The following is a 25,415-nucleotide window of genomic DNA, read 5'->3' as shown; positions in this document are numbered from 1 at the left end:
TTCAGGCAATACATTGGGCATGCACTGAGGAGGGACGAGCAGGAGGGAGTTAACACCAGTTGAAACCATCCTATCACAGGCTTCCCTGATGCAGGGTACATCTTGCTTATACACAACATTAAACGGTGGTCCTACAACAAACCACCACAACTACATGTATAGATAGGAGTGGGAGCTCGAGAGTAACCTATCAGACGAAGAATGGTAGACTATCTGGCAGAGGGCATAGATAATCTCGCTCTGTACCAATACAAAGAGAATGTGAACACGATTTTTCCTCGCTGGTACTTGACCCAGTTTGCTTGAAGGAGATGTTGTGGAGCTCAGACCTGTGCTTGATGTGGTGCTAAATGCGGGCCAAGCTGCTTCATGTCTGAGGGGCGTGCCTGCAAGTGAAGCCTCATTGAGTCTAACTAATAACCCTAATGAAGGAAATGACTAGCAAAGCCCTCCCTCTAGATAGGATGGTTATACTCTTAGGCCACCCTAAGGAAGGACCAATTATGCTCATTATATTCTCCCATGGGAATACTGGTTTCTCATTTGCTGTTGGAGGGGCGAAGACTTATGGAAGTAGCTTCTCACCCCCTTCCGTAGCACTGTCTCGGTCGAAAATAAATCGTATATACCCCATAGAAAAGCTATTGCCGGGTGCCTAGATAGGATCTTAGGCTCTTCTGAGGGAACAGATTCTGAGTAGGTCATGCTTAACATGGCATTTTCATCCAGTATCTTATTTTCTTTTTAATTTTACAGAGTTTTATATAGTGCAAACTTATTGCCGTATCGGGTAACAGAGCGCTTTACATAGCACCAGTTGCGTTACATGAGGGCACAATAATTTTTGTTAGGCACGGGGAGATAAAGTGATTTGCCCAGAATCACAGTATGTTCAGCGTCATTGCCTAGATTCGAGGTTGACCCCCCCCCCAGCCGTTAGGCCAACTCCTCTCCCTCTAATGGCATATAACCGCCGTATTTTGTCATCACAAACAGGGAAATTAGCTGTCGGCGGTTTCAACCAAGCAAGACATACCCTGAGGTCCCAGAACACAAAATGTAGATGGAATAAGATTTTACTGATCCTACAAGAGTCGAATGAGATATCTGATTTGCTTTCCTGCACGCTTGATTCGAGTTTGTGCGTTCTTATTTTTCTTTTCTTAATTGGGTTTCTTGTTGCCTTTTCTTACCCTCCGTCTTCTCAACATATCTGTTTATTTGGAAGACTACATTATTTCTACATTAATCTATTCCTTTTGTTGCATTTATGGGGGAAACTAATTGGATGAAATCAATTAATATATTGTTAAGAGAAAATAAAGAAAGATGTTAAATGGGTCCTTTGTTCAATAAGACACGCAGAAGGAAGTTGCTGGAGTCTTCTTTATTCTTTACAGCACATAGCACATTCCCAAGACATCAGTCAGCTTCAGAGGTCTCCGCATAACTGCCGTACCCCGAACCCTCAGCTGGAACTCTCAGTTCATTCCAACCCCACATTCCAGCAACCATTCCAGTAGTCACTGGAATGGAAACACAACAAAAGACTCAGACACAAAAACACAAACTGAGGGGAATGACCTTCAGCTCCCATAAAAATGGCAGTGTGGCGACAGATGTAATAAATATAGGACTAAAACAGTCATTTATCATCACAATGTCTACTGCAACAGACCTGGCTGGACAAGTTTATGGGGCAATAAAAACCATCTGAGGACGGATGTATTCAGAGATATGACTGCACTCACCTTAACAGTTCGGACCATCTAAGAGCCGAGCCACATTAGTAGTACTTTTACAAATTCCTTGCCAACATCAAGACCTGCAACCACCTACCTTTTCAAATGAACATGCACCTGCTTCTCAGCACACTTGACCAAATGCTGCAATATCCAGAATGCAGAAAGTGGTATGCCGTAGGGATAAATTCATGTACACATTCATGTCCCAATGAGACAATACATTTCCATCGGGAACTAAATCATTCATGAGTAAATTCATGAGCAAATTCATTAGACTATTTTTAAGGCTAACGTTGCATCTATATACATTCCATAAGCTTTTTTTTAAAAACATAAAGAACAAACACAAATTCGATTACATAAGTCAAACATTCACACATTACACAAAAACCCACAAGCAGGAAAGTTCAACACCTTCCAATTGTCCATGAAAAAAGGAAAAGCCCATTGTCCATTTGTTTCTTCTTGCCTCCTTACTTTTCAGAATACACAGGTGGCAGTGAAATGAGTCCAACCACAGGTAGTCATATAGTCGAGAGAGCCCTAGGGCATGCACACCCTTAAATTTCTCCTTGTGGCTAAATGCATTAGTTAATAATGTATCTGGTTTGACTCCTCCTACTAATAAGGTGACGTGTTTCTGCCTGTATTCATTAAGGGCCCCCTAAGGAATAGGAAGACAAAATAATGTGAGCCTACAGGGTGGTCACATGGAGCATACTAAATGTTAATATGTTAACATCTTGCTCACCATCACTTGTACAAACTTCCACCAGATACATAATGAATCCTGATATATCTGTAGGCTTCCCAATTGGAACAGGGTGGTTCGAGACAAATTCGCTGGAAGCCTCTTGCGCGAAACTGTCGGTACGAGCGGTAGTGAGCAAGATAATTATTAACTCATTACTGATTTAGCAGTATTCCAGATGGAAATTTATTGCCGCATTTGCCATGAACGTGTACATTAATTTATCCCTACGGTATACCACTTTCAATTTTTGAGTAGTTTCTGCCCAGGCACATGGGGTTAGATGGGTAAAACCATTTCTTGCAATTTTTTTAATTCACAATTCCCAGAATGATCCTCAGTAGTGTACCTGTGATACTTGGTAGGATGGGAAACTCGGTCAAAATACCTTAAATTGTTTGACACACCATACTCCAGCTTAGTCTGCTTTCTAGACTCAAAGATCCATGATGGGCCACAACTGTTGGGGATCTGATTAAACAAATGCCAACAACAATGCTAGGAGTATTGGGGGGGGAATGAACAACGTGACCTTTCCTTAGTAACCATCTTGCACATACGTGTTGTACTGTAGAGCAGATTCAGAGGGCACAGTCACCTTTATATTCAGTTTTATTACATGTTCACGTTTTGTTTCCCTCTATACATTTTCCTTACCTTCACTGTGAATATACAACATATCTGAGCAACTTTCACACCAAACTTAATACTGTTATGGTACAGTGAACATACAACTGATTCAGACCACAATGCTGACCATAGATGCAACTGTTGGACAGTTGAACTTAATTGCTGGCATTGATATATGTACCCTTAAACGAGAATAATGTTAAAAACCCTTTAAGAAAAGTTTTTGGTAATTAAATGTTTTACTGAATGAATCAATACTACCATAATTTCTGTACATAATAACACAGCAGTACATTAGATTACTGCTAGTACAATGTAAAACGAGAAGGAGAAGTGTTAAGTGATAATTGGGACATCACACTAACAGTACATACAATATACTAGTGTAATGTATATATAGAATATTTTATTTTTACACAATACAAATTTGCAATCTAAGGCACAAGCTGAAAATTATTTTTACAAACTCACATAATTAACGGTCCAGTTTCAATGCCAGAAATGTGGAACAGAGACTACAGAGTGCCAAGATTAGCTAATTAGCCTCCCTAGAACAGTGGTAGGTCTTTCTGCACTTAAATCAAAACTGCATTGTTTTAGCTGCAGTGCTCACTACACACTAACCAAAAGCCATTTCCAAGCTGTTTTTTCTCTTTTTTTGCAACAACTTTACCTTTCATTTTTTTCTACTAGAAACATTCATTGGGAAAAAATTAAAAGCACAGAAAATGTTAAACCGTGTGAGAGACATCGGCAAACACAAGTCAAAACAAGCAGGGGAATTCTCAGAACCCCAAATAAAACACCATTAATCACAGTTTCATGTGCATCAATGATAACATTAGGAGGAGGAACTATGTCACTATCGATTGTCGACATTAATAAGGCATAAGTCACACTTTTGATAAAGCCAACCGCCAAGGGCTCTACAGATTGTTAAATGCCTGCATTTTACAATCGATAGCATGAGGTAGAAAGACTATTACAACCTTCCGCCGCATGGGGCAAACATTTCGAAATAAAAAATAAAAGTGAAAAAAATAATGGAATACTGGAGCAGAAGCCCTAAAGCAATCATTATTGGCCATGATTCAATCTATTGTCTAAATCAGCGTTCTCCACATTCCAATGTTCTAATTTCATTTAACATAATTAATAAAGAGGGCCCACATCTCTTCAAACTTCCCAACCTTATAATTTAGTATAGATATCAATGTCTCTAGGGCGACAGTGTTCCCTATCTTAGCGCAACTAACAATCATAAGTAAACAGGCTTCTGTTTATGAGATATGAAACGTGATGTCAAGAAAATCTTAGTAACTAACTTGACAGTAATGGATGATAACAAATACAAGTTAAATACAGCATCCCACCAGCACAGGCAAAGGGCTTAGGGGGACTTCAAAACCTGTAACATATTAAATTAATGGTAAAACGTGCTTTCAAGCTACAGTCACAGTTCTGAAAGCCCCCCTCAAACATGAAGCATCATGCCAGGACATTGACAATCTCTCCAACAGAGATCTCAGTCTCGGTGCACTGTTTTCAAAGTACTACCTCAAATTTATTTTATTTGCATTTTTCTGGCACTAGTTACATTTTGATATTGATGCAGCTCATGACCAATTATTGATCTATGAGCCCTCTGATTTTTAACATCCCATTTTATGTTTCTATGCCAGCATATTACCATGTCATACAAAGGCGGGGTTCATGTTGAAGGATTTATATGTGACAGTTCACAAGAATCCTGAGATCAATAGAAAAACGACTCTGTTCCACTTCCTACTAGAGTTTGTGAGCTGAAGGACACAACCAATCGGAAACAGACTTCCACTGAGCATCCAATAAGAACTTCTCAATTTTGGGGTAACTAAGATCACTCTTAGATCTTGGTTTGTAGACAACTGTTGGGGGCTTTGCGCCCTATTGACACGACATAACTTAAAGCTGTATCATTTTCAACGTCCTTTTTGGAAACAAGAGAGGCCTGGTTTGAGACGCACACAGCCGCTGAGGCATTCATTGAGTTCAAACTTACATACTTTATCATTCTGAACCAAGACATTTCCAGTTTCCTCCACCTATAAAGTTTTTTTTTTTTAAACACATCATCAAGTAAGCACAGAAGATTAATTGACTATACACTTTATGAGGTAAAACACTGTGTTTTATAGAATCTCTTCCCCAGGTGAAGGCCTTGCATCGCAATCTGTATCATGAAATGGTAGTAGTATTGGCCAGGCCTCTGGAAACATGAGAGCGCTGCAGTGTCAAATGAACACATCTCACATTCCCACCTCCTTAAGCTATGAAAGTAGGACTGGTGGGCATATCTACAACTAAAATGGATGTATGTGCCTATCATGGGTGTAACAGACTCAAAGTCTGACTAGATAACATAGATAAAAACCAAAGGAAATGATGCACGGAGTGTTGAACACTGCAAGCACTCACCCCCAGTCAACTGATCTGGGTTCAATCCATCACCGTTCTTTAGCCCACTCTGCCACCCCAGTTCAGACATGGCCATATGCAAATCAGTCTGACCCTGTGCCTCATGGGAACAGTCCAACCCGAACTGCCAAGCCAATGTCTTCCCTGGACCGGAAACAAGCTTCCTAGGACCGGTTTCTGGCATTTCAGCCGTCTTCAGCCAGGCTTGCTTGAATCCAGTGGCAAAGTGAGCAAGGGACTCACGTCTGAGCATACCCTGACAACTTATGGCGAACAAAGCACAAACCAAAGGAAATGATGGACGGTGTGTTGAACACTGCAAGCACTCACCCCCAGTCAACTGATCTGGGTTTAATCCATCACCGTTCTTTAGCCCACTCTGCCACCCCAGTGCAGACATGGCCATATGCAAATCAGTCTGACCCTGTGCCTCATGGGAACAGTCCAGCCCGAACTGCCAAGCCAATGTCTTCCCTGGACCGGAAACAATCTTCCTAGGACCGGTTTCTGGCATTTCAGCCGTCTTCAGCCAGGTTTGCTTGAATCAAGTGGCAAAGTGAGCACTACAAATTAAATTGACAACAAAACATGTATGACTTTGTATACTTTGGTAGGAAATGAAGTATAACATCATCTTCTTAAGGTCCTCCAAACTAACTTTCCAGCCAAACTAATTGCAGTTCACAATTTAAACTGTCCCTTGTAGATATATATTTTTTTTAAACAGCTACTCTGGGTGAATGAGAAACCCACACCCCCATCCCTGCTTATAAAATGTAGCTTGATCGCTTGCCTAGTAAAACACCTCAGTTCTCAACTTTGCACAGAGCCAAGAAAAGGTGCACACTCGGAGGCACACTTGGAAAATAATAATTAGAGAGAACAGAGCTTCAAACTCTCATCATGCACTGGAGTGGGAATGGCCAGGACCGGGGCAAATTTACAAGACTCCGAGAGGGACACATATATATTACATTTGTTGACCTCAGAGCAGCCTTCGAACTGGTTCCTAGGGGGCTGCTCTGGACATCTTTAAAGGATCTAGGAGTCCCGGACGCCCTCCTCACTCAGATAATCAGACTCCACTGGAGCAACTATGCTCAAGTCCATTTGAGAACAGGAGGGCAATCAACTGACAGAACTCCGATCGCCAGGAGTGTGAGGTAAGGATGCGTCATGGCCCCTACCCTTTTATCCCCATATATTAGCAACCTAGTGGAAGTGCTCTACTTAGGGAATAAAGATGCACCTAAACTGGACTGGGCTAAGTTGCACACACTCCTATTCGCCAAAGACACCCTTTTAATCTCCCAGACCCCGATGGGCTTCCAGCAGCTCTTGACTAATTTTAACGCTTTTTGTCTAGCTTGAGATCAACATCTCTAAAACCAAATTTATGACCTTAGACCACACAAAACATTTAAGCAAGCTATCTCTCTGGCAAATGAAAACCTGGGACGAGTATCTAGATTCGAGTACCTTGGCATTATGCTCGAAAGTAAATTGTTGTGGTCTGCACACATAGAGAAAGAATGGTAGTGACTCAACACCAGGCCTCCGCAATATACAGTTGCTGGAACGTCCTGTTCCAGGGAACAACATTGAGAGCCCTTCTCCCATCGAACACTCCCTTAATACAGATGTTCTACAAGAAAGAATTAGGAGGAGTAGCTATAAATCGACTGATCTTATGTCTTTTAAAGCTGCCCTTAAACAATACCACAATATTAAACTGGAAAAAGCTACGTTCTACTCCAACCAAATTGAGCTAGCAGGAAACGACCAAAAAATAATCTTTGATATTGTTAAGACATTTACGAAACCTAAGATACTGGTACAAGAAATGATACCATCACAGGCTCTATGTGATAAAATCTCAAAATATTTTGAAGAAAAAATTATGGACCTGAGGGAAGACTTCCCAGCGACCACCCTTTCAATGAATGAGTCTATACTCTTAGGGACTACCGGAGCTTTTTCCAGCTTTCAAGAAGTCAGCTTGGAACAATCAAAACAGGTTATTTTTACCTGTAAATCGGGTTTCCCGTTTGATCCATGTCCTCCCAAAGTCTTTCAGGCACTTGTAGATATCATTAATCCAGTCATCAATAAAATAATTAATTCATCATTTGAGTCCGCTGGTGTCCCTGACATCTGGAATATCGCAGCAGTAAAACCTCTTCAAAAAAAGAAAGTTGCAGACCCTAGTACACTTTCCAACCTTCGACCAATTTCATTGCTGCCCTGGCTGAGTAAGCTGGCTGAAAAATTGGCGAATAAACAATTGAATGAGTTTTTACTGAAAGAAAACATCCTTCACCCTAAACAATCTGGTTTCAGACCTGGCCATTCGACAGAATCAGTGCTGCTCCATACATCAGAAACGTTAAAATTGGCTTTAGATCAAGGTAGGGACGCAGTACTGGTTCTGTTGGATCTATCGGCAGCGTTTACACGATTTCTCACGCTGTCTTGTTGGATAGATTGGCTATTAATGGCATTACCAACAAGGCATTAGCATGGTTTACGTCTTTCTTAGAAAATAGACGTAGCATTGTCACCCTTGGCCATTACAAGTCGGCAGAAAAACTGAGTCTGTCAGGGGTCCCTCAGGGTTCCTCTCTGAGCCCAACACTTTTCAATCTATATATGACCCCATTACTCACTCTGATCGACTCCTTTGAGGTTGAGGCTATTACATATGCAGATGATAAACAGATCATCCTCACCTTAGATAAAAATTCCACCAGATCCGAGGAAAAATCCTATCACTGCCTAACGGCAGTTATGAATTGGATGAAGGTGAATCATCTGAAATGTAATAGCCAAAAAACCGAGATTATGCTGTTTGGAAAAACTAATCTTTTTTCGCCCAGCAGTGGTGGCCTGAAAATATGGTCCCTCCACCGAACACCGCAGACACAGCTCGGAATTTAGGAATTTTATTCGATCATTCCTTATCATTTCACAGTCAAGCATAAGCAGTGGCAGGCATGTGTTTTTATACTATAAAAACTTTGAGAAAGTTCTTGAACCTATTGCCTCTTCATGCTAGGAAATTGGTTGCGGGAGCGCTAGTACTCTCACGCCTGGACTACTGTAACAGCCTGTATGCGGGGGCAAATAAATCCATTATAAAAAAGTTACAAGTGGTCCAGAACACGGCAGCCAGGTTGGTGCTTAGGCTTCCTAGGGGAGCTTCTTCTTCCACAGGACTTCAACGTCTGCACTGGCTGCCCATACATAAAAGAATTCTGTTTAAAATCTTAACTATCATCTATAAAACCACTAAAACATTAGGGCCTGCATATTTTAGGACTAGAATCCGGCCTTATACCACACAGCGTCCTCTTCGTTCATCATCTGGACATTATCTGACAGTTCTCCGTTATCGACTGAAAACAAAAGGGGGAAAAACCTTAGCTGTTCTGGGTACTAAAGCCTGGAACAGCTTGCCGTTTCAGTTGAGACTAGCTCAATCAGAATGTCTTTTCAGAAAGCTATTAAAAACGTGGATTTTTCCATCACTGATCGTACCATGTTCTCCCTGCTATCAGGATAATCACAGGGACTCACACTTTTATCTGTCTCCTTATAACTTCCGTTACTGCTCTGTCTTCTGCTTATGGTCTGATAGCGCCAAGATGCTCCTTGGAGTGGACGTAGCGCTTTATAAACAAATTCATTCATTCTATGATGTCAACGTAAAAAGAGTGGGAGAAGGAGCCAGACTAAGGCCCTTTTTGTATGCTCTGGAGCACGGAAGAGTTGAGGCCATACCGAATGGCTGTAGAGGAATTGTTGGTCCTCGACAAAGCCTCAACTCTTCCTTGTTTCAAACACATCCGCCAATGGTTTGAAAAATTGGACCTTGGATCCTTTTGGTCAAGTCCCACCATGGTTGGAGGCTTCTTCTAAGTTGCTGCTAAAAAAAATGCTACTGGGAGTACATATACACTAATCTTTTTCGCAGTTCTTCACTTGGTAGACTTGTCTATCAAGGACCGCTCATTTTTTGAACCCTTTCTTGAACTCCCCCTCCAGCAACTAGCAAAAACTATGTGCTAGCTAGCAGCAAATGAATAAATACAGCATGTATTATTTTTCTGCCCAGCATACGCAAAGCCTAGCGGGAAATCGATATGCCCACTGTACTTGTATTATGTCTTCCGGAGATACCATGAGACAATGACAAGCTTGAAAGGTAGCACAACTATCTACACTGTCTGCTCTAAGCAAGATTTTGTTTGTGGCCGAATTAATAAGGAAAGCTAAAGGTTCTTAAACACTATCTTAGGTCAATGCATTTCAATCATTGTTTTACTGTGTGTAAGTTTTATAGAATTAATTTTCTGAAATAAACATTTACTACTCTACCTTTGTGAGTGTTTTCAATGGAAAGTATACAAGGCAACACCACACTCTAACCAAGCTAATGAAACCAGTCACAGAAGCTAGGGCTCAATGTCCTTGCCACTGCTGGGCCAGTATAATACAAAGGCACCAGTGCAGTAACAGAGAATAACAAAAATCAGACTTGATTAAAAATGTATTTAATGATAGAATGTGCCTGTGGAATTTAAGAGCTCCAAAGTGACCTCTTCATGGGCTTTTTTAAGAGAAAAAGATGAAGCTGATAGGTTGAGTTAAAAAAAAGCCCCGAGGCCAACTTGCAAGCTTATTATGTTAACTGACATTTCTCTAGGCACCAGGAATGCAGATATTGAAAGGACCAGCAGAACGTTATGGGAAAGCCTGTTGAAACAGACAAGTTTTGAAGTCCCAACGTAATTTAGCCAGGGATACCCCCATTCGAAGGAGCAGCAATTTCCAGAATTTCAGGACACAAGAAGAGAAACTTTGCCTGCCTAACCTGCTCTTGCAAATTATAGGAATTGCAAGCAAGTTAACCAAGAATGAACGAAGAGGCCTCAGGAGTTTATGCTTCACAATGTGTTTTTTGAGAAACTGGATTCTCTGTCTGATGAGAAGCCAGAGGAAATTATGCAGTATAGATCTGGCATGCATGATCCTTGGAAGTCCTGTCACAAAGCGGGCCACCAAGTTTTGCAATACCTTTAGTGTGCTCACTGAGGAGAGTGGCAGTGCCAGGTAAATGGCTTTTTCAACAAGTTTAACAAGATCCAATTAATGTCATAACTTCAAAGAACTTCTTTCAATTTTCAGGTGCTGGCTGGCTGAAGTAGTTGACCGAACTTGAATGCATAAGGTAAGTCTGGAATCGACTGTTACACCTAGGCTTTCAAGAGTGATATAAGCTTTAGCTTACGGTGAACCAACCCATTCGGATGAAGCACATATTTGATTGAAATTCAAAAAGGACTCTCCTGAGTGCATTGTTACATCGTTAAATTAACAACTGGGTGTCATCAGCATATATAAATGTGCTGACACCCATCTCTGACAAGGCATTGGCCAGTGGCTACATAGACATGTTAAAAAGATGTGTTGACAAGGATGATCTATGAGGCAAAGGACTGGAACCTTTTTTTTGTTTTACCATGTCCTCAAAACTGCCTTGACCGTCTAAAAAGGATGGCGTACGCCACCAATGAAGCTGACAGCCAATAAGATCAGTGCACTAATCTTCCCGACTTCTTGATCCAGTCTCAGGTCACATAATATAGAGAACAAGACTTTCCCTGTGCCACTTTCAGGAAGAAAGCCAGCCTGCCTCTCACTTAGAACATGGTGCATCTAAAGATTGCTACAGAAAGCATGCTTGCACTTTCTAGAATTACAAGAGCAAGATTTATGCTCTCACTATTGAGAAAGCTACGTCCTTGTGTCTTTAGAGAAGGTTTTAGATATTTGTACTCATTGGCCTCTAGCAACACCTGTACTGCTGTTGTGAACTTTATAAGGGGTACCCTTGTAATCAGAAAGCGGTACGGGTAAAGATTGCTACAGAGTGACACGCACTAAAAGTTTTATATCAAGTGTAACAAACTTTTTTATAAGGGATGAATTGTCCTCATTAGTTGTTAATGTCTCTATTTATGGCTAGATGACAGCATGGTTAAATGTTTAATATCTCCTGAGCATGATATTCAATTAGGTTTGATTTGATAATATTTATGAAGGTACCACCATATTAAAATGCTGTGTATTTGATTATGTGCTTCCATGAATTGCTTGATGAACCAATTAAATCCTCGTGCTGAGGACACATTGCTGGGAAATATGCACCAGTTTAATGACACCTACTCAAGCTTTACTGCTTTAAAATGTGCATATTTATAAATATTGTAAGTGTGCATTTTTATCCCACCTATCTCAGTGAGTCGTTTTGAGCTGCCATACTAGAAAACAAGACAGCTAATGCAGAAGACATAGCGGACCCTTAAAGCCCATTTATAAGGACTCTTCTTTTGTGGTTTTTGTTTCTATGGCTTTGGTCTTAGTATTGTGGTTGCACTCTAACAATTCGATGTATCGTGACTGGAACTGTGTCATATGCTTACACTGTTATGAGCTGTTAATTGTATTTGTTAAGCTTGTATGTATTTATAATTTTTTTGTACTGTGCACTTTTCTGGTTTATTGTTGAACCGAAACAAAGTTGGTATATATATATATATATATATATATATATATATATATATATATATATATATATATATATATATATATATATATATATATATATAATTTTTTTTGATTCGAGTTGCAAAGTAAAGCGCGCTCTCGGTTAGGGTATATCAACAGCGTGTCATCTGCAATAGTGGATGTTGTTGCAGTGATTTGCACATTTTCATTGTGTTGTGCTAGTGATTCTGATAACTGCAACAACATCCACTATTGCAGATGACTCGGATACAGACATATCCATCAAATCCACAAGCACATCTTCGGAAGTGGAGATCATAACAAAACGTGCAACTTTTTTGGACGAGTTCCGGGTGCTGAAGAGGGGGCGGCAATCGGGAAGGGTATCCCCCCCACCAGCATCTCCACAGAGAGGAAGAGGGAACAGAGGAAGAGGAAGAGGCCGAGGAAGAGGGAGGGGCGGAGTAAACAGAGAAGATAAAGACGCAAACAAAGAAATAAGAAAAGAAAAAGAAACAGAGCCAATGGGAACCAGACGTGGGGGTTATCGGAATCGACAATAATGAATGACACTGAAATGGTAAATAAGACTATTGTCAATCTATCTAGCCGGCAGCTCTCATTTCTAGAAAAGAAAACACTCTGTCTTGGATTATCATTTTGCCCTACTGTAATTTTTAACTATTCAGAAACATGTATTGATATGTTTAAATATATCAGGAAACTAAAGTTAAAAAAATGGCACACTTTGAGGAATAGCAACAAGGGGAATGATACTCAAATGAATGAAACCCACCTCCAACCCACTTTCACTGTAGGAGATGCCAATATGCTTAGAACTATGCAAGATCTGGCTACGAACACCGAAACCACTGAGAACGAGGATACTTTTGAAACTCTTGAATGTTGGGATATTATTACTGACAAAGCAGCGAATACTAAATTCAGGCCCAAATATGTATTTTACCCCTCTTTACCACATGATAATCTGGACACCTTCCAGGACGTGGTGACTAACTCTCTCATGGAGTGCAAACACAAACAGGCCAACGGGAAATCCAAAGGATTTAATCTAAGTATGAAACAAAAAAACATATTCTCATCCCTAGCTGATGATAAAAACATCATAATTCGTCCAGCCGACGAAGGGGGGAACGTTGTGGTACAGGACAAGGAACTGTACATTAAAGAGGCCCTAAGACAACTCAATAATGAAACATGTTACCGCAAAAGCAACACTAAGACATATAATGAGAGTATAACGACAACCTGGAGCAGTTTGTCGGAATGGCAACAAGGGATAATTTCCTGGCAAGAATATCTCTTCCTTAAAAAAAGACTATCCGAAGCTTCCCATAATTTACTTCCTCCCAAAAGTGCATAAAAACCCCCTGGCCCCCCCAGGCAGACCTATTGTATCATCCATTGGAAGTGCTTTCGAAAATATATCCAGATATGTGGATTTTTTCCTGCAGGAATATGTGTTAGAACTTCCGTCCCATGTACGAGACACTAAAGATTTTTTATGTAAAATTGACAATCTGATCTGGGAGGAGGGTTACCAGTTTCTTACAATGGATGTCTGCTCATTGTATACTATCATAGAACACAAACAAGGGGTAAGAGCCTGTAACCATTACCTAGAAGGGAGAGATATAAGGTACTTGGAACATACTAAAATGCTGACTAAGATGATGGATATATGTCTCCAAAATAACATATTTTTGTTTAATGGAGACCTGTACAAACAGACAACAGGCACATCTATGGGGACGAGCTTCGCGCCGAGCTTCGCGAATCTCTTCCTGGGGCTCTGGGAGGAGGAAATACAGAATGATGTCCTGTATGATGCCCACTTTAAGAAGGTTATCAAATGGCTACGGTACATTGATGACCTTTTTATAATATGGCAGGGTACCAAACTAGAGGCTGAAGACTTTGTGAACCTTCTTAATAAGAACAACTATAACATCGTGTTAACCCACAAAATAAGCAAAGATGAGATAGAATTTCTCGATGTAAAATTAAAGGCTACTGACAACACTTTACAGACGAAACTCTTCAGAAAGGAGACCGCGGGTAACAGTCTCCTTCATGCTCTCAGCAGCCACCCTGACACGCTCAAATGGAGCATTCCATATGGAGAGTTGCTGAGAGCAAGAAGGAACTGCAGCTACACCAGAGGCTACCAGGAGGAAGAAAGACTCATGATACAAAGATTCAGGGAAAGGGGTTACCCTGAATGGGTCCTGAATAGAGCAGTGAAAAAAATTGAAAATATAACAAGAGGAAAAACTATGGAAGTAAAACCCAGAGAGAATCAGGATGAGGGCTCAGAGAGTAGGATAATTCTCACGTACAATAAAGACTCCCAGAAAGTATACAAGATCCTCAATGAGAATTGGAAGATCTTACAAAGTGACCCCATCATAGGTCCTCAGATTAGTGATCGACCCAGAATCACATACCGCAAGAGTAGAAGCCTGAGAGATATACTCATGAAGGGTGACATAACTGAACAGACAGGAAGTAGCCGGCATAATCTAAAAGGGTTTTATCCGTGCGGCCACTGCAAGGCGTGTAGGAATTGTAGAATGGTACAGGAATTCAGCATACCATACAAGAGTGAAAAATGTAAAATAATGCAGTTCCTCACATGTACCACATCATATGCCATCTACATCCTGGAGTGTCCCTGCAACAAAAGATATGTGGGGAGCACTACTTTGGCGGCAAAAAAAAAGGGTCTTAGAACACCTTAGAGCCATTACAAACAAAGATCCCCAATACCCTGTGGCACGCCACGTTGCTGAATTCCATCTATCCAATAGCAGCTTGTTGAGGTATTTTGTAATAGAACAGATAACTGCCAAACACAGAGGGGGAAATAGGGAACTGGCCCTCAGAAGAGAGGAGTCCAAATGGATCCTAGACCTCGAGACTAAGCAGCCTAAGGGACACAACCAGGATGAGGAGATGGCGACTCACTTGATCGAAGAGTAATTGAGAAGATGTGGCTTCATGACTCATTGTGTTAAAATTCATGGTGTAAAAGTTACTGTACATAAATGTATAATTTCTGAATTTGAGATTTTATGGCTTTAGAACACAGGTGTGCTCTATTTTAATAAAATTATTTCTTTTCCTTGCAGGAGAGAAGGAAGGGGCCCAACATAGCAACACGAGAACAATCACGGGCCACCTACCCTTTTCTTCAATGTCACAAGGAGAGCACCGATGAAGAAACTAGATAAGAATTTTCACTTTTTTATTATGTCACTATAGTTCCTCACTGTAAGGGTAAAGTTTGCCTAGTACTCACCTTTGCGATCGGACCTTTTTTAGAAGTATTACGCCTCATTGTTGCATGCCCGAGGTAACCGATTTGATTATTATGCCACTAGGGCGCAAGAAAAAATTCCGAATCATGTAATCATCGGGACTTTAATGTTGGAGATGTTTAACATTACATAGATGGATGCCTTCATTGCGCGCACAAGCAGGTAGTCGCACCTAATATAATCTGATCCTATCAGCCCGTGACTACCAGATCTGTACGCCACTTGGCGCCAATATGCTTATGCATAAGTAAGTACCAGAGATATATAGGCTGCAATACGAAATGTAATTACAGATTACTGTTGTTATTTCGTGACTTTGAACAGATACATGGTTAGTAGATGTGCACGCCACTGGGCGCAGATATTTTAGTATATGCAAGTACCATCTGCCTTTAGACATCTAGACTGCTTACAGGAATCTAATTACTGTTATTTCGTGAATATGAACAGTTATATGGTTCGAATATGACTCGTTTTATATGTTACAATATGGCGGCTACTCGCACATAGAGGTACTATCTAACTGTGAGTCCTATTTCTATGTTGAGTCCTTGGTTTGTATGTAATGCACTGTGTCACAAGCGTTCAACGTGTGATCAAGAGAGTTCACTCTCGAAACGCGTAACGTTGGAATAAAGATCGCTGTTGATGCACCCTAACCTAGAGCGCGCTTTACTTTGCAACTCGAATCAAAACTTTATGCCGGCTGTGGCTCTACAGGCTTTGCGCGCCACCAGACAATGGGCGGATATCCCAGAAGGAGCTGAATTTGTTGGAATATATATATTATATATATATATATATATTTTTTTGCTGCAATGTGGTTTACTGCCGGATCGCACAACAGCGGGTGCAGGCGTTGGGCTAAACCAAAGCCAAGGTCAATTTTACAACAAAGGACGCCGCACTCCGGAACTTTTGATATCTTTAGAATTTATTAAACAGAGCCCAGTCTGTCATACCGACGCGTTTCGGCCTCAGCGGCCTTTCTCACGGTAGGTGGCACTACTTTTTGCTACTGTTCTATCTCATTTCCTGTCAGTTAACTCCTCCCATTGACTTATGGGAGTTGTAGGTTCATTATTTTCACATATACAAATCACCTTATGACAGATACAATGTTTATACCGCATTAATGTTAATGTTTCACAATTACCAGTGCAATTTCAATCACAGAATATCCCAATGACATACAAATTAAATATCGATATGAAAATTTAGTTTTTGGATATCGATTAATCAATGTTAATTTTCAAACATGCACTGAAAAATTGTAATTTTCCGATACTGAAGCATCATGTTGCATTTCATTGTATAGTACAATCGTTGATTAAAAGTTCATTGTGTATATATAGGATTTTCTATATATATATATACAATATTTTCTGATGATTTCTCGATAAGAGGTGTAGTACCATCATTATACGATTGTTCATTGGCTCTCATGGTTCCACGGAGATGTGTCGGTTTATATTGTCAAGTTCACGTTGTTAACACAGTTTGCAGTCAGGATATCCCATTCACAGTGTACCTGCAATCTAAGTGTATCTTGTTTGTTGTGAAAGAAAAACTGAAGAATGATGCAGTGGTGGGTGATTCTAGTCGTTTATCGGCCGAGTTTCACCCCAGCTGCGTCCATGAATTGTACGAAGCGACACGCCAGCTGGACGTTCCCTCCTCCGAGGCATACCATTACTGCTTGCCTACATGTTCTTATCTCCTCGCGTATGAAGTGTGGCTTCAGAAAATATCGTCGTTCTGCTTGTAATTCTCTGCAGATGCACAAAAGGTGTATTATGCTTTAGTTAGCTTCCTTGTATAAACGGCATGTTGTCTGACCCGATGGTCTTTTCCAAGGGGAAAGGTGCTGCAATGTTGGTAAAATGCCCATTCGGAGACAAAGATATTTTTCTTTCTTCCTCCGGTTAAAGCCTTCACCTTGATATGATTGCGGGGAGGGCTTGACGTAGCTTTGCACAACGAACCATCCATGGGTTCTTTCTGTGAGGGCCGTCTTGTCTTCTAGTAATGATAGTTTTTTCACTGTCTTCTTTACAATCTGTTTAAAACAATGATAGGACCCTGATGCTGCCCAAAGTTCCTCCAGTCCTAGACGGTCTTTTGATGCGATCAGGTAGCTCATGGCTGCACAGTCTTTCTTTTGTTCTATTTCAGTCCATAGGTAAGAATGCAATGTTCCTGCTTCTGCTCTTTTGATTGTGTACCAACTCTTAGCATAGGCTCCTTTCCGGGCTAGTTCTTGGCTTTGCAGGCCGAAATCCAGCCTTATTTGTGCCGGTGAAACATACTTAGGTAGGCTGAAAATCATTCTGGCCGCTCTTGTGACAATACGGTCTAATGTGGCTGCGTCTCTTCCCTCATACACTCGCTCTCATAAGTGAGAGCCGAAATGAGCTTTGCTCGCCAAACTTGTAATAGTGGAGTAAGGTTTGGACCGGTTATTTTATGCTTGAAGGATTTTATTGCTGTGGAGATAGAGTTGCCTCTTCTTTTGATGACATCTTTTTGTGCGTTAAATGTGCCTTTATTATCTAAAATCACTCCTAAGTATTTGTATTGGTCTACCACAGCGATTGTCAAATTGCCCAGATGCCAGCTGAACTTGGAGGTGTCCTTTCTTGGATGAATCCTCATTACCTTTGTTTTATCACAGTTGATAGATAGACCATTCTTTGCTGAATAACTGCTGGTTGTATTTAATAGATGTTGGAGGCCAATGGGAGTCCGGCTCAGCAGCACTAGGTTGTCTGCATAAAGGAGATTTGAAAGTGGCAGCCCGCCTATTTGTGGCGCATTCGAATTACATATGTCTAATTCCGACGTTAAATCTGCCATGTACAGGTTAAAAAGTATTGGCGCCAGTACGCACCCCTGTTTGAGCCCCATAGTCTGTATTTTCCGGGATACGAACTTGCCGTCTCCTAGTTTGACTTGAACCCATGTTTTTGTGTGAAGGAGAATTAGCTGGTTTAGGAGAGCAGATGGTATTTTTGTCCCCATTAGCTTATGCCAGAGTTTACTCCTGTCAATTTTGTCGAATGCTGACGAGTAGTCGATGAAACATATGAATAGAGGTTGTTTTGCTAATTTCATCCTATCTATTAATAGGGACAGGGCTAGAATATTTGTGGTTGTGCCCATGCCCTTACAAAAGCCTGTTTGATTGATAGGGATGATGGATTTATTTTCTGTCCAGGCGGTAAGGTCTTCCAGAATTAGTCCAGCGTAATGTTTCGCTTCAATATCGATTAGGGCCACCAGCCTGTAGCTGTTTCCTGAGTTCTTATCCCCTTACTTATATATTGGGGATATGATTGACCCCCTCCAGGAGTCCGGGATGATGTTTCCTCCTGCAATTTGTGCAAACAGCGGTAACAGTTTAAAAGCCCAGTACTCCGGATCTTTTTTAAAAAGACATGGCGGAATCCCGTTGGGACCTGGTGCGCCCTCCCGTTTGCCTTTGGCTATTCTGGCCTTTACCTTGTCGATAACTGTGAGATTGATAGGGGTTCACTCTGAAGATTGATGTGTGCCCTGATTCTGGTCCGAGTTAAAGTGTTGAAGCAAATAGGTGGCCCAAGCTTCCTCTGTATTTCATGTGAGTTGATTCTTAAGGCGTTCGGGTTAGCTAGACTGTTTATTGTGCGCCAGAATCTCGCGCTGTTTGATTTTGAGTCATGTAACGGTCTAGCCCACAGGTTTTCGTCCGAAACCCTTTTTGCCTGCCAGATAATTTTTTTCTTTTCCGTTTTGAGTTTCGATAACTCCCTCTGTAAACTTAGGTCGTGACCGGTGCGCTTTATCTCCCGCAATGTTTTATTGCTTTTTTAAGGTTCCGCAGATGTGGAGTTTTAGCTGGAGGAGCATGAGCCGCATGCTTTGCTCCAAGTGTTTTGGTAAATTCTTCCCAGTGTGTTATCTCATCTCTGGCGGCCTCCTCCCTTTGTTCCCATATTAGCTTCGCTGAGGTCAGTAGATCATCCAGTTGGTTGGTTTTGAATTTGATTCTTCTAAGATTGTCCATATAAATAGACTTGGGGTCCTCAGAAGGTTGGTCAGGTGGTGATCCAGTTATCCTTGTGGAAATTTCTTGCGGTAGGTGGTCACTTTGATCTTGGATCCCTACCTGGAAGCCTGTGATCCAACTAAAAAAGATAGGGATACAAAGGTGTAATCTATTAGCGTGCTTGAGGTTGGGGTGTGGAATGTTACCACCGGGGGCTGATCTCCTGGAAAATGCCCATTTAGGGCCAAAAAGCCTAGATGTTCCAGATCTTTTACGAAGTTCCTGGGGAGAGCTGATTGTTGCCTCTTAGTGCTCAGCTCCTGGCAAGGTATATTCCAGGCTGAGTGTTGTTCCTCGAGTAGGTCGTCCCTGGACTGTGGCCCCATTAGGTGCATGTTGAAATCACCTGTCAGCAGTAATTTTGAAGTTGATTCTTCCGAGAGGAGCCTGATAATTTTTGTCTCCACCATTTTTGCACCTTTTGTTTTGTCGCGGGATGTATAAGAGTAGTATTTGTTGTATGGTGTTCCCATCCCGTATGCTCACTCTTAGTGCTTTAGTTGCATTGGTGGGAGAAGTTAAGGTATCAACGTCTTCAGTCGCAGTTACTGTTTTTATTGATGTGTAGATAGTTAGACCTCCCTTCCAGTTTCCATAGAAAAATCTTTTTTTTTTGTTTTGCCAATAACTTTGGCACCGTTTGACGAATCTTCCCAACATTTTCTAAACTAATTCGCCGCTCACTTCAGCTGCTGTCTTTAAACTTTTGGGTGATCTTTCAAGCAGGGGACGAAAACAAGGGGGTCTTAAAAGCAAGTTTTCCGTCTTGTTAATTCCCATAGGACCTTTAGACAAGGCTACAGCCCGAACTGCTGAATGGAATTACACCAAATTTGGCAGGAAGGTAGATGTTGGTCCAGGGAAGTGCCTTTCCGTGATTTGGTTTAAACCTGTTCAGTAGTTTTTGAGATATCCAAAATTCAAACATAGATGTATAGGGACGCAGAGGGTTTGCGAATCGAACGTTCAGTAACACGAAGCCACACGCCAGAAGTGCAGCAATTGGCTCGCCGCAAACTGTGTAAAATGTTGCAGCCACACAGCCGGTTAGGCGGATGGATAAAAAAATGAAGAAAACAATAGAAGGTTTCGGGATAGGAGGACTCTGACCCCAGGGGTATATTTTAGTGGTGTTTAGTGGATTTATCATGAGTTCAGAATGTTAATGATTTTTTTTTTTAAGCATGGGGACCAAGTCGCGACCTCATTGCGTTGCTCAGTGAGGTCCCCGTGTAGCATCCCGCTGGAGGCGCAAACCTCCAGAATTAGACCGCTATTTTAAAAAGTAGAGCTTGTCCCGGGGGATGGATGAAAACTAAGAAAATAATTGTAGGGGTCAAGATAGGAGGACCCTGATCCCAGGGGCATAATGTAGTGGTGTTTAGTGGATTTTTAATGAGGTCAGAAAGTCAATAATATTTTTTTTCCATGTGGACGGAGTCGCGACCCGATTGCAGTGCTCAGTGCGTCCCCCTGCGTAACCCAAAATAAATAATTAAAAAATATTCAAATATTAATTCACTCAAAGTATTGACTCACATGGCTACAGTCACACATGTACTCACAGACCAACTCATCGACTTGTGTACCTACTCACAGACCCCCATCAGACACTAATGCACCTATGCACAAACCCACTGAGAGTGGCACACCCACTCACAAACCCACTCAGACACTGATGCACCCACTCACAAACCCATTCAGAGTGACAAACCCACTCAGTGACGCACCCACTCACAGACCCACACAGACACTGATGGACCCACTCACAGATCCATTCAGTGAAACAACCACTCACAGACCCAGCCAGACACTGATGCAGTCACTCACAAACCGATTCAGACACTGATGCACCCATTCAGACACTGATGCACCCACTCGGACACTGATGCACCCACTCATATACCCAGTCACTGATGCACCCACTCACAGACTTACTCAGACACTGAAGTATCTGCATACAGATCCACTCAGACACTGACGCACCCACTGACAAACCCATTCAGACACTGACGCACCCACTCAGACAGTGATTTTACTACTGAACTTTGAAACTAAAGAATATGAATTTATATATCTATATATTACTAATATTCCGCACAAAACCTGAAATTCGCGTATCATATGCAAAGATGAGAGTTGGGTACACGACCCCTAATTTTTTCAGAAAGAAAAAAACTTCTTATACACTACACATACCCCCCAGGATATTGCGGCATAGATTTGAAAATTTAGCGGCACAAAAATTTAAATTTAGCAGCACAAAAATTTAAATTGTGTGGCATTATTGCGGCACTTTATTTTACTTGTAATCATTCCTTTCCAGCCTTAAATCATTGAAACTGTTTTAGCAGAGCATTCCAATATGAAATAGACATGTTTAAAGTGTGTGAGAGTGTTTGTTTGCCTTATTCTCCTTTGCGGTAACATTCTGGATCATAGGTTAAGACAAGCACAATAGCCCAGGGTTACTAGTCCTCCTGTTTTCTGTGGTACTGTGCTGACTTGGGGCTGGCGGTTCCAAGCCCCAAAGGGAAAGAGGTGGCCTGTAGTCGCTTGGTCATGTAGAGCACGTCTGCAGACTCCTCCGAGGGAAGCCTGGCTTCGGACCTGTGTGACTGAGGGTGTAAGTGGTGCAGATGGAAGGGACCCTTGACTTGGAAATGAAGGGCCGGCCTATGGACGACTGGAACATGCAGAGCACATCTAAATGCCCCTCAGAGGACAGCCTGGCATCGGGTGAGTGATTGAAGGTGGAAGTGGGACAAATGGAAGGGACCTTTGACTTGGGAATGAAGGGCCTATCAATGTCTGGTGCATGCAGAGCATGTCGACAGACTCCTCGGAGCATGTCTGCAGACTCCTTGGAGGGCTGCCTGGCATAGGGCATGGGCTGTTGATGGTGGCAGTAGGGGGTAGGTGGTACTGTCACTGGAAGGGAAGGGACCCTTGACTTGTAATTGCATTGATATAGTGCTTACTACCCTGACAAGGCGTTTTTCGGTGAGTACACGCTATTTCCGGAACCCAAAAGTCCTGGGAAACGCAAACTTTTAAAATGCCAAAATAGAAAGATGGATTTCCACGCCGGTAAGTCCTACGCAGGAAAGAGATAAACCACTTTCACTGGAAAAGTTGTTATTTTGACTAAAGCCTTGCTTGCCCCTTACTAAAATCACAGAACACAACTCTACCTCTTCTGCCCCAAAATCTCCCACCTAAATGTGTACCCATCCATCCTTCAGTCCCACAGCTTCAGCTCTAGTCGACCTACAGCTCTCAGCTAAAATGACTCGTAAAGTTACTAATTTTAGTGCTAAACTCAGTTGTATTATTGCCCTTGGAAGGATGAAAGATTGAATTGGGAACAGCTCGCAGTAAAATCTGGCCACATACAGACCTGTTTTTCCTGTACAGTCTGAACCTGCGACCTGCTCAGCCCCAGTATACACATCAGATGTCAAGACCAAGGTCAGGCTGCCTCGATCTTAGAGGACGCAGTTCCGACTATTCTCTGTTTTACACATTTACAGGGATGTTTGTGCTGCCTTTGAAGACATATTTTGCGTGCAGAAGAGAAGCTTTCTTGGATGCTGTGGTTTGGATTGTTCGTGTGATGCATTTGTTTTTGGTGTGCTGGTTGTGCGGTATTTTTAACAGCTATTATGGTATGTCAGGAGAGAGATGGACGCCCCAAAGTGTAGAAATACTGACAGATTACTGAGCACGAGGACCTCATTGAAACCGGAATGAGTGAAGTTACAAGTAATTATCGCTTTGCACAGAAGGGAGATCCGCCTGCCACAGAGATGTATGCAGGCTGCTGCAGTTGATCTCTGGGTCTGACTCGCCTTTCAGCTTTTCAATTATGCGTGTTAAATACTGAAAGCACATTGTTCGTGCTGAAATGCAGCAATACAAAAGTGTGTACTGTGAGCCCAGGGCCTTCACTTGCTAGACTGGTGTCTAGTCCCGCCCAGGTCGCAATGGCCGAACTTGAACGAGTTAGCACTCTCAGACCTGGTATCAGGAGCCCCCCCCCCTCTATCAATGGCCCCACTCACAGGTGACAGTCTCGTTGGAGCCATGAGCTGTCCTGGCTCCACTAATCCACACGGCGTGTTAAATTACTCATCACCTCTAAACTAGCTACTACGGCACGACGTAGTGACGTGCGTGTACAGCCAATCAGAGGTCACCATTTTGTTTGCTATTTGCCAAGACCTTTTTTTGCGGTCAAAAACATAAATATCGCGGTCATCGCTCTATTTAGCTGATTTCACAATTATTTTGCGAATCGCGAAATGCTGGAGGGTGTGACTACACACAACTTTCAACAGTGTTTTTTAAAACCATATTAAGTAGCATTTAACACAACTCACTACCACAACACTAAAACTAAAAGGGATCTTACATTTCAGTCATAGACTACAAATTCACTGAGTTAAACGAAGGTTACTAGAACGTTATAGTTAAGAATTAACATTTAAAAAACCTTTAAAATTCACTGACAAAAAATAAAGATTACAAGGACAGTCTAGTTAGGAAGTGGAATTTTAAAAAAAACATAGAAATTCCCTGAAAAAAAACAAAGGTTACAGGGATGTTGTAGTTAGGCTCAGGTTTCAGCAGTTTTAGTTAGCTGAGCTATCTATAACTAGTGCCCCTTCAATGCACGGTTGATGAACTCACATATTACATCATTCATGACATGTTCAGTGGCATCACTAATGACATCTCAAATGACATCACTGATTACATCATCCACAGAATCACTAATGCACCCACTCAGACCCATAGAATCTTTTATTCACCCACTGCCACACAACCATTCGCAGACCTATACCAGAACTTACACACCCACTCATTAATTCATAGATCTACACACACACACACACACACACACACACACACACACACACTCATTCACTAACACAGCCACTGACATATCCACTCATACAGCCACTCACACACCGAGCCAGTTACCCATAGAGCCACTCACACACCTACTGACTCATCTATACAGCCAATCATACTGCCACTTACTCACCCAAACAGTTACACATACACACTCACTTACATATACAGATAGTAACACATACTCACTCACCTATGCCTTCAATGACAAGCACACACTCAACCATATAGCCACTCTCACATTCACTCACTCTCCCATAGTCACTCAATATACCCCATCACTCACCTATACTACATTTCATATGCCCAGTTACTTATCCATATACCATTGACATATCCACTCACTGACCCATACAGCCCCTCACACATGCATTCACTAACCCATACAGCCACTGACTCACCCACTCACTGATTCATACATGCAGTCATACACACCCTCATCCACCCACAGACACTCAGATAACCAATCACTCACCCATACAGCCACTCACATATTCACTCACACACCCATACAGCCACTTACACACCAACTGACAGACTGAAGGACATTCATACAACCAGTCACTCACCCATACATTTACCGAGACCCCTAATCACTCACTTATACAGTCAGTCACACACATACTTAATCATCCATACAGGCACTCATACACCCCATGGATTCACCAATACACCTTGGTGTATAGATATGCAACACCCATTAACTTTTTAAAAACAGTCACTGGATGATGTCATCGGTGGTGTCATCAGTGATGTCATCAGTGATGACACTGACCATGTCATGAGTGATGTAATATGTGCGGTCATAAGCAGTGCACTGCGGGGGAGAGTTATAGTTAGCTCAGCTAACTAGAACTGCTGAATTTCACTGGTTTTGTATGAGTGAAACCTGAGCCTAACTAGAACGTCCCTGTAAC

General features: G+C 41.8%; 1 protein-coding gene across 1 annotated transcript in view; it reads right to left on the bottom strand.

Moving 5' to 3' along the window:
• Window positions 1–25,415, bottom strand: part of LOC146797804 (F-box only protein 27-like) — a 377,425-nt gene that overhangs the window by 17,586 nt on the left and 334,424 nt on the right. The window lies entirely within an intron of this gene.

Source organism: Triturus cristatus, chromosome 9 (assembly GCF_964204655.1).
Source record: "Triturus cristatus chromosome 9, aTriCri1.1, whole genome shotgun sequence".
In the NCBI taxonomy this organism is placed as follows: Eukaryota; Metazoa; Chordata; class Amphibia; order Caudata; family Salamandridae; genus Triturus; species Triturus cristatus.
The sequence above is the reverse complement of the archived record's forward strand: the minus strand, read 5'-3'. Positions and strand labels throughout refer to the sequence as shown.